Source organism: Myotis myotis, unplaced genomic scaffold (genome assembly GCF_014108235.1).
Source record: "Myotis myotis isolate mMyoMyo1 unplaced genomic scaffold, mMyoMyo1.p scaffold_m19_p_14, whole genome shotgun sequence".
Taxonomy (NCBI): domain Eukaryota; kingdom Metazoa; phylum Chordata; class Mammalia; order Chiroptera; family Vespertilionidae; genus Myotis; species Myotis myotis.
The window spans coordinates 16,175,776-16,190,633 of NW_023416318.1; positions in this window are offsets into that span (position 1 = coordinate 16,175,776).

A 14,858-nucleotide genomic window follows, 5' to 3' on the forward strand; every position below is an offset into this window, starting at 1 on the left:
AGGCTCTTACACATGCAAATTCATTGAACTAATCAGTCCTTTTTCCCCTTAAATAAAATTTGTATATATCTGTGGAGATTTGCAAAAGAGTTCATTTATAGTTAAAAAAAATAAAGCACTTACATTTCATTCATGTATTAAAAATAAATGACTGGTTGGAGGTTTTTAGTTTGTTCTGTTTTCTTTTTCTAAGGAATATTCAGAAATTGCAAGAGTTTAATGGTAGTAAAATATCTCAGGGTATCACAGGTATGTAATTAAAACTTAGCAGCTAAAAAAAAGAAAATATCTTACAAGTTCAATACTAGATACCAGTGGACATGGCAATCTTTGTTTTACAGAAACAAGGTAAATCTCAGCTGATTTTAAGTGTAAACTTTTTCAAAACAGGTTAAAAATGAATTTAGACAAATTTGTCTCTTAACCTTTAAAGATTTCCTGCCCGTTTCTGTATGTCTTTTATTACATTAATTTTTTATTTAAATTACACCATTAACTGGATATGAATTTATCAAGAATGCATGTATTGATTTATAAAACAGTACCATTAATTATTATAATAGCTAGATGTAGCTGATATTACAAAGCCATTTAAAGGTTTTTAATATAACTTGGACATACATAGATAGATAGACATTATGGACAAGACTACAATTTAAATTGGCTACCAGCAGTTAATGAAATCCTTGATTTATATTCTAGTTTAGAGATTGATTATATTGTTGCTTTGTAAAACTATTTATATTATGCCATTTTTCAAAGGATGCCTCAATAAAAAAGTTAAATAAAATATTCAGTCAATTCCCCAAGCAGATTTTGTTTTCTATATTTTAAATGCTAGTGAAAATAATTGATTGTGTGTGTTCCAAGCTTTGTCATTTCCATTCCAGAAGTGGCTTTCCTGATGGGATCCTCGTTTGCAATGCACACGTTCCCACACTCTTGATCCTCTCAGAAACAAACCCCTGCTCTTTATTTCATTACCCACACCACCTCCCCACCCCCACCCCCCCACCCCCCGCCTCCAACAAACCCAAGTATATTTCAAAAAACCCGCACATCAGGACACATAAGTCTTTTTGGCGTCTTTCATGTTATGCATTTTTTTTTCCTTAAGGTTGTGGAAAACTGGGACTTACCCCAAAGCCGCAAAACAGGCAATCGCGAAGAGTATTTGGGTAAGAATGCAATCTGAAGAGAGAAAAAAAGAAAGATGAGGAAGGATATAAGCAAATAACAGTAACACGTTCAAATTACTTTTCAAATGGTAATTAGCCAACGAATACATTGAAAGTTAAATTCTTTTCACATTGTACTTGGTGTGGGTTTCCTAGTCTTTTTATTTATATCACTTTTCCTTGCCTGGCAACATATGTTACCGATTTATTATAGTATTTTTACTGTTAGCAGACAAATCTAAAGGCTAGCTGAGAAGGCTAGCTTCATCTGATGACTTTAACAACAACTGCAGGGCATCCTTGAGGGTGAGCCAATAGGCTCTTTTGAAGCTATAATACTATTAACCATTTTGATGCCAAAATATTTCTTATAGCTAAAGCTGATTCTGTCTCTTTGTGGGCGCTCCAGGTTTTACATATACAAAAGTTAAATGTAAATGATTTGTTTTGTAAATATTTCAATAGCCTTCTGAGCACTTTCTTCCATGTGTCTTAAGTTCCCTAAAAGCCATCTGAATGCTTTGGTTTCTTTATTTTCCCTTTCTTTTACAGGACACTGAGATCTGGGCACACATTTATAAGTAAACAGCTATCAAGCATCAAGTTAAGTTGTCACTTCACCCTCCCCCATGCCATTAATTTTCTGCTATGCTTTTAAAGGAAACAAATATCCTTTAGAGTTTCAATGATCACATATCTCTGATATATGTACAGCCCGGAAAAGTCAAGTTCAAACAAGACTCTTTTTGGCTAAGAATCTGAAATTGCTTTCCAAATTAAAGATGCCATACTATGGCCATGTTAATGGATATGTGATAGTAGGCAAAGGTTCATGCCTTTTAATATGGACGCATGAGAGCTCTGTTTCAAAATTGTATTTATTGACCAACATAATTCATTGTAGAGTTGTCAAATAACAAACTTCCATTTTTCGATCATCTGTAATTTGCTTGAGTCCAAATCATATACATTTTTACAAAACCATCCTTTTCTCTATGTAAATGTCCCATGGGAGTTTCAGGTTCCTTTTATAGAACCTATTTTGAACACACATGGGTTGAAAGCTTAGAAATCAAATCTTAAATATTAGAAGCCAGTATTTCTGGTCTACAAAGTCCAGCTCAGCAACTAAAATTTAACATAATCTTTATATTAGGCTTCAACCAATAAAAAAACAGAAATCCACTGGAGCACTTAGGGCTCTGACTGTCAAAAAGAGAGTTTTGAGGACCTGACATGCACTCTGCACCCTGGGATCCAGAAGGTGCTGAGACATATTATCTGTCCACACATAAAAGATTCTGCCTGCAAATCATAGCTATGCCACAGTTCTCCAACATATTTACAAATGCATGATCTACCTGGTTGTGAGGTATTTGCATACAAAATTTGCCTTCAGAACAGGCGCCAAAATAACTACCACCCATCTAACCATTCACCTGATTCTAATTTTTTTGTGTTCAAAAGTCTCAGATCTTCATCATTTACACTTAATATACTTTCTGTCATCTTATTTTTAGTATTAACTATGACTCTATCACAACAATAATAATAAGTAAATGTCATATGGTTATACAGTTCCATTCTAGTCTAATTTAGGTTAGTATTTCAGGGGCCTTGTTGTTTATATCTGTTATCAGATGTTTATTTATTTAGTCCCTGAGAGGTAACTTATGGTGACTAGGGATAATTTTAGGTCAGAAGCAATTATGATCCAAAGGGTTTCAGCCTCAGAGAATGAGGCCAACTTTCTGAAAGCATAAATCCACAGAGATTCTAAAAATGATCACATGTAAGGTTATGAATATCCAGGTTACTCAGTGCTAGTCCTGCCTGTCACTCCGTGAATGAACCTGTCCTAAATGTGATGATTAGGACAAGTTCATCTTTAAAGGTTAATCCTCTTAGAGAAATGAATGGAGGCTAGACTGCTGTTGGAGGCCTTCTAGTTTTCTTCTTCAAAAAAAAATCTATTCTTGAACCAAAATCATATCTCCAGCAGAGTTCCAGCTCCATATTCAGAAGCATGTTAACTGTGGGCATGGGGCTGCAAGCTCCATGATGCTTGATGCTGAACTTGATGTTCTTCTAGACCAGGCGCTCTCTCTACCTTGTGCTTCAGTGCCCTTAACAGAGGGAGTGGCCTGGGCTGTCCCTTCTCTGCTTCCCTTAATCTGCCCCCATCCACTCATCCCTCCCACATTCTCCCTCTCTCCTCCACCTCAAAGCAGGTGCCTTTTAAAGGACTGCATTGAATGATACAGGGTCCTCTGGCCTCAAGGCCCTGGCTTTGTCATTGTCATTCTGTAATATATCTGAATGGCCCCTTCCAGCAACTGGTCAAGCCTAAGCTGAGATTCCCACTTTCCTGTTGTTCCCTCACCTCTACCTTGACCCCCAAGGGCCACCCCCCCCACCCCGCTTTCTGTTTTGTCCATCACCCCCATCCTTTTCCCCTGTTTCTGACCTGCATTTTTTCTGGATCAGACGCAGGCAGGTTGAGAGGTAATGAGAACCAGATGGACATAGCGCAGAAATTGCCCAAATGGGTATGAGAATGTGGGGAGCTGTCAGGCATGGAGAGAAGCTGGAATTTTTCAGCAATAAAATGGGATTTATCGCCACTCTACCACAGTCATTGCCGACAACCGTTTACCTTGACAGAAACCCCATTCCAATAGGCCACGCCGATGCAGATTCTTTTTTCCCAAAGAGTGATGATTGGTATTTGTTCTAAGGCTCAAATGGCCTGCACTAAAGGTGAAGCATTAGGCCAAAGTCCTGTATTCCCCACTGAGGCAAATGAACCTGCTAAAATAAGTTCCTTCCACAATGGCTGTGTAATTGAAACCAGAGAGTGAGAGAATTTGATAAATTGCTTGACCCTGAAGGAATGTTAAGGTCATAAATTTTCATTGCATTTTTTCCTCTCTCTTTTTTTTTTATTTGTATATATTGATTATATTTAGTATTTGCTTCAAAATTCAACAACTTACAGATCATCAGTCGTGGCCCCAGGGGAGAGCACAGTAAATCATCCATTAAGAGGGCAGGGGGCATTCTCCCCTCATCTTCCAAAGAGGAATGTCAGCTCCTTGTCCGTATCCCAAGGACAGTCCTGGAGGTGGCTTACATCTCAGAATTACTCCAACTTAGCACACAATTTGTCCTGGCACGGACAAAGTCAACTCCACAGGAAAGACTCTTCTCGGAAGGGAGCTGCAGCATTTCTATCATTTAAGAATGATGAGTTGTTAAGAAGCTGGCAACCCATTTGCAGCAATCACACCCACGTACCTTTCCCGCTGTAACTTAAAAAGAACAATTGTATTTTAGCTGGAAAAAAAAAAAAAAAAAAAAGGTGATCCTCTTCTCTAGAAAAATTGAAAGTGTGCCTGTGTGCATGTGCTCCAAGCACCCCGTGCTCCCGAGTGTTGGTTTTGGCAAGTCCGCTTTGAAATTTTTCAAACTTACTTATTTAAAATCTGGATTATCTTAATGTGGAAATAAAACATAGGTCATAAAACCAGTCCAAGCCACATATCACATCATGTGAAATGGACTAAAATACTCAGGTCATCAACACATTGTAGCAAATTTCTACACATCTTGCTTTAGGGTTTTTACTTGTTTTTCTAAAAAATGAATGAACTAAGCTTGTAAACTTGCCAGCATTTTTAATTTAGCCGTATTTTCTCCTGATCAGGTAGAGTGATATATTATGAAGATTACACATATATATTTTCTCTCACCTGAAGCAGGTCAAGTAATTTGTTGATAGCCAAAACTGTTTGTCCTTGAAAATTTTAAAGAACAACCTATCTCCTTGCTTGGCTTGTTGTCACCATTAAATAAATAAAATCAGAAGTATTTGGTCACTAATGCATAACTTTAACATTCAGATTTCCAGAATTCAAGAGACACAAAATGAGATGCTGGGGCAGAATTTCTGATTGACCATTGAGACAATTTCTCAATATTAGAAAGATTCATGCTGATTTATTTTTAATTATTAATTATCAGTTTACAGGTTAAAACCAATACTAGCTCTAGGATATATATATATATTAAATAGACACACACATTTTTCTCCAAAACCATCTAAACTATATCAGAAAAAGATAACATGTCGTTTTCCATAAAGTATTATCACTGAAAATAAAACTAAATAATTTCTAGTCTTATATCCTACTTTCTATTGTTCGAAGTAAAAGGTAATGGCCAATGTTCATTAAAAACTATTTCAATTAAAAAAAAAACTTTGGGGCAAGTGAAAGAATGGGAAAGAGGGTCCATAAAAGAAATAAATTTCAAATCCTTGTTATTTCAAAAGACAAAAGACAGAGAATTTGTGGGCGATACAAAGTCTTAAGAAGTAAATAGTTCCAGGGCTATTGGAAATCTTGGAATCTGGCACCAAAGTACAGGGAAAGATAATAATTTTCATATGTTATTGCTTATCTGTGAATGAAAACCCTAATAAGCATTCAGCAAGACTATGTCTTCATCTTACAAAGGGAGATGATCGTATACATATGATCTATCTTTAATCTGGCTGCTTTGTCAATGTTAAAAACGTGACCACCTCCCTCGGCACTTAAAAATGGGTTGTGAGGCTATTTCAAAAAAGCAAAATAAATATATGCATATATATGTATAAATAAAATATGAACAGAAAATGGCTTCAATCGCTAATATTTTTGCAAACTAATGTTCAGCTGATGCAACTCCATTTTATTTTGCATCACATTAGTGTCATAATGGTAATGACTAGCCTTTATTCACTAACAGTTTGAGTCAGCACTTTGAGACATTTTCAAATTAGGTCATAGTGCACATTTGTGGCTGATACAAAGGTTGATTAAGAGAACTGCACAATTTTAAAGTGATGTGGTGTGAGTTGAATTAAGTTCTCTCTGATAGTTACGGGAAATGTGAGCCACCACAACTAAGCAGAAATAATGTATGGGCTATCGGGGGAGAATATATTTCCGCAGAGTGCTTGAAGTCATACTCATTTACAATTTCACAAAGTCCTCCGTCTGGTATGGAAGAATTCTATCATGGGGCCTGGAAACAAGCAATGAATTACAATCAGGACACTCGAGGCCTGGTCCCCAGTCCTGTTTCAGTGAAAGTCAGATTTTTGCCTTTATGTCCCTTTTGATCATCTCAATAAAGACTTTTTTTGTTGTTGTTTTTTTTTTTGTTTTTCCTTCGAGATAATGTCTACTGCTTTTCAGCAAGTCAAAATGATCCTGTGTCACAACCAAACCATTTACCCATAATGTAACGATTCTGAGGCCAGGCTAAATTGCTGTGCAAGCTGGGGGGGGGGGGGGGGGGGGGGCGGGGGGGGACGGAGGGAAGTGTAAAAAAAGAAAAAAAAAAAAACACACGTCTAATTAAAGTGATTTTGTCTCGGCACATTCCAATCTTACCGAAAGTAGTGGAAGGCATAGGATTTTCTTTAACTTACACAGCCCTTGCAATGAATTGTAAAAATGGCCCCTGAAAGCCAAAGTGCCTTTCAACGGGGCTACAGGAGAAGGAAAATAAAAGCTGAAACTCTTCATTGTCCGTCTGTCCAAAAAGGCGAAGAGAGCTGTTATTATTAACACTGCATTCACCTCGGAGTGCCCTCTCCGTCGCGTAAAGGGGCTGTAGAAGGTTTTCTAGGTGGGTATCGTCTAAGCGGCCAGGAATCTGGAGAAAAACTGACCGGCGTGAACGGCACGGAACCGAAAGCAAAGCTCTTTGGCTTAGCGAGCTTCGGTCCAAGGACGCCACAGGCGCTCCGACAGTTCCTCTTGCACATACGTCTTGTTTGCTTTGCATTGTGAAATAATTTGCATTAGTTCATGTGTTGGATGTGTTCTGTTCAAGCTTCAACTTCCCACACAGACCTTTTTTCTCCCTGGACGCAGTCCTTGCCCCTGGGCCGGGGCAGTGTCTACCGAGGCCCCGCCTCCCTCAGACCCGTCACTGCAGTTTATTCTCAGATTCTTTCAAATTCCACCTGAGTTTTCACGGAAGTTTGGACTGAACTTGTTTTCCAGGCAAAGTAAGAAATGGGCTCCTCTAAAAAATAAAAAATAAAAATGGTACACATGTTGACTTTTTAAAAAATAAATACTCCTCTTCAGGCACATAAAGTTGTAATAGCCACAGTCATTCTCAATATTTATAAATATGCTTATATTCCCATTAAGATTTTCACAAGAATGAAAAGAAAATGGACTTAAGCCTTGGAAGAAATATAAGCACAAACTCTTGAAGGAAGGAAGGAAGGAAGGAAGGAAGGAAGGAAGGAAAGAAGGAAGGAAGGAAGGAAGGAAGGAAGGAAGGAAGGACGGGAGGGAGGAAGGAAGGAAGGAAGGAGGGAAGGAAAGCAGAAAAGAGGGGAAAAAGGAAGGAAGGGAGGAAGGAAGGAAGGCGGGAAGGAAACAGAAAGAGAAGCAAGAGGAAGCAAGACTGATTTCAGCTCCTTCCCTCTGTCCTAACAAAGTTGCTCATGAGGCTCCCATCCCTGTCCACTGACGTCTGTCCTTCAGTGGAAGACCACAACCCATGAAAGCGATGCATAAACTTGCTGCCTTCAGCTTTGCTGTCACTGAGTTCTCGTTACTGTACAGAACCAACACGTTTAATCGGCTCTAACTGGCATTTGGATAACCCCTGTTCTTGCTGAACTGCAGAGGCTGCTCTGTCCAGACCTGAGTATTGATCACAAACAGCAGGGTCATGAGGATCTTCAAACGCAGCATCCTGTGACCCAGATTAAAACAAATACCCCTGCATTCATCGTCTGCCAATTAGTACCTGAAAGATGGCGCCACTAGGTCCCAAGCACGTGCATTCTCATTGGGAACACACCCCGGGTGTGTGCAATCATTTAATTTACATTTTCAAAAGGTCACTTGTGGCGCTGGCTGGAACGGATTGTACATGTGGCTTATTTTGAAGTAGGCTAGTTCGCCCGGCCAGGGAGGTGCCCCTTCCCAACTGAATGACATGACATAGGGTGACATAAGTCTGAATCAGCCCTGATATCACAATGAATGAGTAAAGGTGCTTTTGCTATTCTGTTACGCAGTTAAGGAAATACTTGTTTAATTTAGTACACGGGAATAGCATCTAGTCGGAGATGTTTATTAAGAGCGTTTTTTTTTTTTATTATTGTTTTGCAGAATGATACAGCAACATTACAGGGGTTAAATATGACTTTTGATGATCTGGTATGCAGTGATTAAGTAAGGTTAATCCTCATTTTATATGCTAATAGGATATTTATAATCTCTACAGCATATCCAATTTAATGATTTTATTCTCTGTTCAGAAAGTATTTCTTATTAGTGAAAGAGAATACCCTTACATTCACCACAGATGCTAGTTTAATTGGGCTTGAGTGTATTGTGTATAATTAGTCCACTTCTCTAATATTTCATCTATAATTACGCAATGAACAATGTACTTAAATTTCATAAAATTAGTGGGTTCAAAAGAAAGACTTCAAAAAAAATGAGCATTGCATTTTCCAGCTTTTCAAGCCTTACCACGAGCCTAATGAAAATGGAGCTCAGATCAGTGTGAGCTCCTTAAACGGTGAATGGATGCCCGAAGGCTCCGAGGCTGAAAGCAAAAACAATGTTCCCCTCCAGTTCCACTCATGCCACCCAATGACAATGTCAGTGGCAGAGCTGTTTGGACCCGGCCCAGCTGTCACTGGGAAAACAGGATGAAAGTCCCCACATGCTATATTCCCAAGGTCCTTGCAAATGTCAACCTTCAAAATGGTATTTTGAAAGGCAAAGTGTTTGGTTTGGGTTTGGGTATTTTTCTTCCCCAGTAGTTAGAACTCTGCTGGGAAAACTCATTCCAGACAGCAGCCTATGAAGTTTTATCATGGAAACCAACGTTTAGATTTGTTGGGGATTGTGACCAAGTACAGAAGGGGGAGGGAGATAGCTCACTGTATGATTTTATCAATTCCTCTATTGATTGAAAGGAGTGAGTGAGCATATGTGTACTGCCCATCTTAATTCAGATGAGGCTATTTTTATACTAGCCGGATAGTTACTGGCAGAATTAAAAAAAAAAAAAAGACTTCAAGGACAAAGAAAAATGGTCCAAGGTCCATAGGAAGCCTTCATTTTTAGTGCTAACCGGTACAGGGAAGTTAGCCAAGGTCAACAGCATGCCTCATGGCCCCTTCAATGTGCCCTCTCTTGTACCTCTAAAATACCCATCCTCTAAGGCCCTTGGATGGTTCTGACTTCCTTAGTTTGCCTTCCAACCTGTTTGTTCCACTTCTGCCAAAAACGGTGCCAGTTGCCAAAGTAACCACTGTGACCCAGCCGCTTATCCACCAGCCAACAGAAAAATAAACCTTCCCTCCCCCCCACCAAAAAAACACAAAAAGACTTCAAACAGGATCTCTTACTTTTGAACCAATTGCCTATAAGTGAAAAAAATAGTTGGGTGCTCTACTAGTCAGACTCCCATCATGAGAATAGAATCACCACCAGGCAGTTCAACAGAGAGATAGAAACTAGGGAACTATTTACAAAGGTGTGGAAGATCAGAAAGGCCAAGGGGAGAACAGCCAAGAATGTGGCAATGGTAGAAAGCCACCACCATCCCTAGGTGGAAGGGGGCTGGTTCTGGGATCTCAGAGGAGCAGCAGCCAGAACCAGCTCCAAAGAAGGTTGGGGGTTGTGGGGACGGGACGGGTTATCCCAGCCTCTCCCCACCTCTCTACTCAGCATCTCCCTTCGCAGAAGATCTGTGGGATCCAGATGGCAATGTACTTCTGCAGGGTTAACCCCCTAGAATAGGAAAGAGCCAGGAAAGGGTGGGAGTGCATCCAAGAGCAAACAGATAAATAACCAGCAAGGCTCCTTCTCAACAAACAGCCTTAAGGTTCTTCTGTGAAGATAAAATTCCAAGCAAATTTCTTTGTGAATACAGTAGAAAGAAACTGGTATTTATTTTGGTTTCAAATTCCTAAGGTGTTGCACCTAGGGGCACCAACTAGGAAAATGGCGATCAAGTTGAGGGTAAACATTGAGCAACAGAGTTGAGCCGTGCAGATTGAAAAGGGATACAAGTGCTTAAAACATTGAGGGCACCCTCAGTCTCAAGCCCTTGAAGGTGTTTGTCAAGGTAATGTGTCATTTTCTATCCCAGAGAGGCCCAAAGGCAGCAGAGTGAGGCACAAATAGGAGGTCAATTTTGACTTCAAGTTTTCAGGTTTCCATAGATTATATATAACCCAGTCTTTGCTTGAACAAAGATAGAAAGTTTTGTTCAGGATGCAGTCAGAAAAATATAACTACCACTAGGCAGTTCAAAAGGAAATGGATTGCCCTAGCCAATTTGGCTTAGTGGATAGAGTGTCGGCCTATGGATTGAAGGGTCCCAGGTTTGATTCTGGTCAAGGGCATATGCCCAGGTTGTGGGCTTGATCCCCAGTGGGGGGTGTGCAGGAGGCAGCTGATTAATTCTTTTCTCTCATCATTGACGTTTCTATCTCCCTCTCTGAAATCAATAAAAATATTTCTTTTTTTAAAAAAGGAAATGGATTGTCTATATTCCATGCCCTCTTTTCACTGTACTGCTGTTCCATAGCCAGATCGACTATTTAAAAAAAAGGTTATTTCTGTTGACCCATATTCTTAAGCTGTTCTTCCTGGACATGAGCTCACACTAACTGGGTTTGTTGTTCAGGCTCAAGGACAATGCCACCTGGAAACCTACACACAAATGCACTTTTGAAAGTCTAACATCATACCTTCTTCTTCCTCTATTTTTTACTATGCCAATTGCCTGTTAAATTGCATGATGCAGCTAAAAGAGATTTGCATTTGGCCCTAAAAAATGAAGATTTCATAAGTTGGCTTTTTTGTTCCTCCTTACCAGAATCCATATTACTTCGAAAGAGAAAGGCCAAAGGGAAATCATTGCTATTTTAGACAGCAGCATAAATTTTCTTTCTATTTTTAACCTGGCTTTTAATTTAATAAGTTTTATGACCCTTATATTAAGTACATATGTTTTACAAGACATTGTGTCCCTTGAGTCACCCTGAATTTGCTCTACTGTACCAGAGTTAAATGAATGAATACTGTGTTTCTGATTTCAGTTCACCCTGTACTTGATCCTTACAATACGCTTGGTGAACCTTCATAAAAACAGAGCAACAAGACAACTCAAAGGCCATCTCTAGGCTAGCAAAGACTGTTTTGAATGAAATGAATGAACGTGTGTCTCTTTGAAGTATTTTGTGTCTCAGATTTCTCTTCCACTGGTGTCTGTAATAAGTTAACTAAGGACATAAAAATACTGGAAATGGTCTCTGGTCTTCAGAATGGACAACCACACATACAAACAGCTTTATGTGTTGATTCCATCTGCCCATGCAAAGGTATGTTTCCTTCAAAGTAAAGCTTTAAAACTGAAAACAATCATCTCTCTTTGGTAATCTGAAGTGATATTAATTTTCTTATGCAAGATGCTTTATGATCATGGGTTCATGGCCATTTGAAAATGAGTTTGCTGCTATTTAAACATAAAGAAGTTCTCACCAATCCTGAAAGAATGAGTATTTGAATAATAACTCTATGGTTATTTAAGAAGAAAATTTTGAATTCACAGCATATGGAGAAAATCACCTATGAAATTAAGTGTAGAAGTAGGTTTAGTAGTTAGTAGTTAGTTAATGAGGAAGTAGGTTTCCTGATTTTATACAGGGGAGCAGAAACTGGAGGGGCAAAGATGTGATTGGGCTCAAAGTTGTGTGTGTAACCCTGGCCAGTGTTTCTCAGTGGTTAGAGTGTAGGCCCTCAAAGAACCACCAAAGGGTCCAGGTTCAATTCCCAGTCAAGGGCAAGTACATGGGTTGTAGGTTTGATCCCCAGCCCCAGTTGGGGCACATGCAGGAGGCAACCAATTAATGCATCTCACATCAGTGTTTCCCTCTCTGTCTACCTCGCTTCCTTCCACTCTCTCTAAAAATTAATGGAAAAAATATCTTCAGGTGAAGATTAACAACTACAACTTGTGTGCGCAAATAGTATGAAAATGTAACAACCTTGAACTGGTGACAAAACTTGTTTTTTAATTACTAAGATGTAGCAGATTTTTACATCCTATCAGAGTACAAAAGCTAATGATCATCTAAATCAGGGGTGGGGAAAGTCAGGCCCTTTGGCCATATAAGGCCTACGAAATCATTTGGTCTGGCCCTGGTAAGGCATTAGGAGAGATTTAATTAAATGTTTGACCAAATATAGCAGGCTAACTTTTAAGTTGGTAATTTTGTATGGCCTGCGAATGGTGTCATAAATATCCAAATGGCCCTTGGCAGAAAATAGGTTCCCCACCCCTGATAAATATTAACTAAGAATCCTTTCTAAACATAATAACACTTGTTTTGAAATATGCTTTGTATTCTGCTTCATTTCTGATTTTAAGTGGTTTCCCTGTGAATGCCACATTTTTGTAGATCAATAGCTTACTAAAAATGTATTTTAGGTCAATGGATTAAGGGTGGTACAAACTCCAGATGGCAAAATTCACCCTTCCACCACAATTTCAAATTATATGCCAGGGTATATAACTGTGTGCACATACATTTACAATGTATCAAATCTAATTCATAAAGCCATTAATTTATTTCTATTCATTTTGTTTGCTTTTGTCCTACATCAGTGACTTTGAAGGACATGACCTTGAAGAACATGACCTTAAAGATCTACATAAGAATTGATGTTTATTTCATAACCATGTATAGCCTCCAAAATTGATATGTTGCCCTGTGACTTTACTGTGAGGGGAAACTATCCATTATTTTCAAAAGGGAAGAATCTTAGCTTTTCTATATTTCATTTTGAAACTGGCCAAAATATTAGACCTGTTTGAAATTTGTTTAAATATTTGGCACCTTGTAAGGTGGTTTCATTTCAAAGATTTTTGTTGTTGTTCTTATTAAAAAATGTACATGTCTCTTCTATCTAGAAAGTCTTGGTCTGTCCAACTGTCTAAGTTATGGCCACACTGCTGAGCAATGCAGGTCAGGATGGAATGTTGGCATTAGGCTCCCGGAAAACAAGGGCTGGCCATTTTAGCCCGTCACAGAGAACTCCTGGTCACCTCCCAAGGGGCAAATTGATGTCAAGTTCTGCTGTCTGTCAGGATTAAGTGCCTGTTTGCTTTTTCACTAACATGTGGTTTGAGAACAAAGCAGCTCAAATCTCCTCAGTCCCTAACAAAGCATCTCAAATTGCTGAGTAAAATTCCTTAATCCCCCATCTTAATCTGAAAACACCAGCAGTGCATGGTAGAACCCTGTGGTCTCTTTTTGTACTGCTCTCCACTCCACCCACCCCCATCTTCCTCATTCCTGACCACCTACTCCTCCACACTCCCATTAATCTGAGCAATCAGCTGACCCAGTAAATGACTCTTCAATGGAATATTACCAAGTAGAAAATCCAGGTGATGTGGTCTCAGATCATGCTGTTTCTAGGCATTTTTATCCCTTAGCAATTTCATTTTTTTAATATATTTTATTGATTTTTTACAGAGAGGAAGGGAGAGGGATAGAGAGTTAGAAACATCGATGAGAGAGAAACATCGATCAGCTGCCTCCTGCACACCTCCTACTGGGGATGTGCCCGCAACCAAGGTACATGCCCTTGACTGGAATCGAACCTGAGACCCTTCAGTCCACAGGCCGACGCTCTATCCATTGAGCCAAACCGGTCAGGGCCAATTTCATTTTTAAGAGTGAAGGGGAAAATATAAACATAATAGCAGAGGAAATAATCACCTTCACTTAACCTGGCAGGTTATGTGTGTACAAATAGTATTGTCCTAAGTTTTCATAAAAGGGGTTAACTATTTGTTTGCAATATTTGTCACTCTTGTCAGAAGCTAAAAGGATATGGAAATTTTACACACAAATTTAGAATATTTTTACGAAGGTAAGAGAAGGAAGCAAAATTAACTCCTGACTGGTTTGAAACTGTGAAATGATCTTTCTTAATATGTGGCAAAAGAATCAGCAGTTGGGAAATATATTTTATTATTATTTGCTTATGTTCTTTACATATTAAGGATCAAGACTTTATCAATTGACTAGAGTTGAAAAGCCCCATTTTGCTTCCTTAATTTGCAAAGTGTTGAAGTCTGCAAGTTGAATGCCATAAAACCTTACTTCCTCTGAAAAAAATTTCTTATGATTTCAACATTTTATTTGTGATCTCTTTCCTTACTGATGTTACCTGAAAATAGAATTGGTAGGTGTTTCTTGGGGTGATATTTTTGGACAGCTGCCAAATTCAGTTCTGTTCTTAGAGAAGCTGAAACCATGGTGGTTACCTTTTTTCCTGTTTTTCTTTTCCTTTTTAAAATATATTTTTACGTATTTCAGAGAGGAGGGGAGAGGGAGAAAGAGATAGAAACATCAATGATGAGAATCATTGATCGGCTGCCTCCTGCTCAACCCCTACTGTGGATTGAGCCTGCAACCCGGGGCATATGCCCTTGACTGGAATCGAACCTGGAACCCTTCAGTCCACAGGCTGACGCTCTATCCACTGAGCCAAACCAGCTAGGGCCTTTTTTCCTATTTTTCTATAAGAAAGTTGAACAAGATTCACCATAAAAAAATAAATA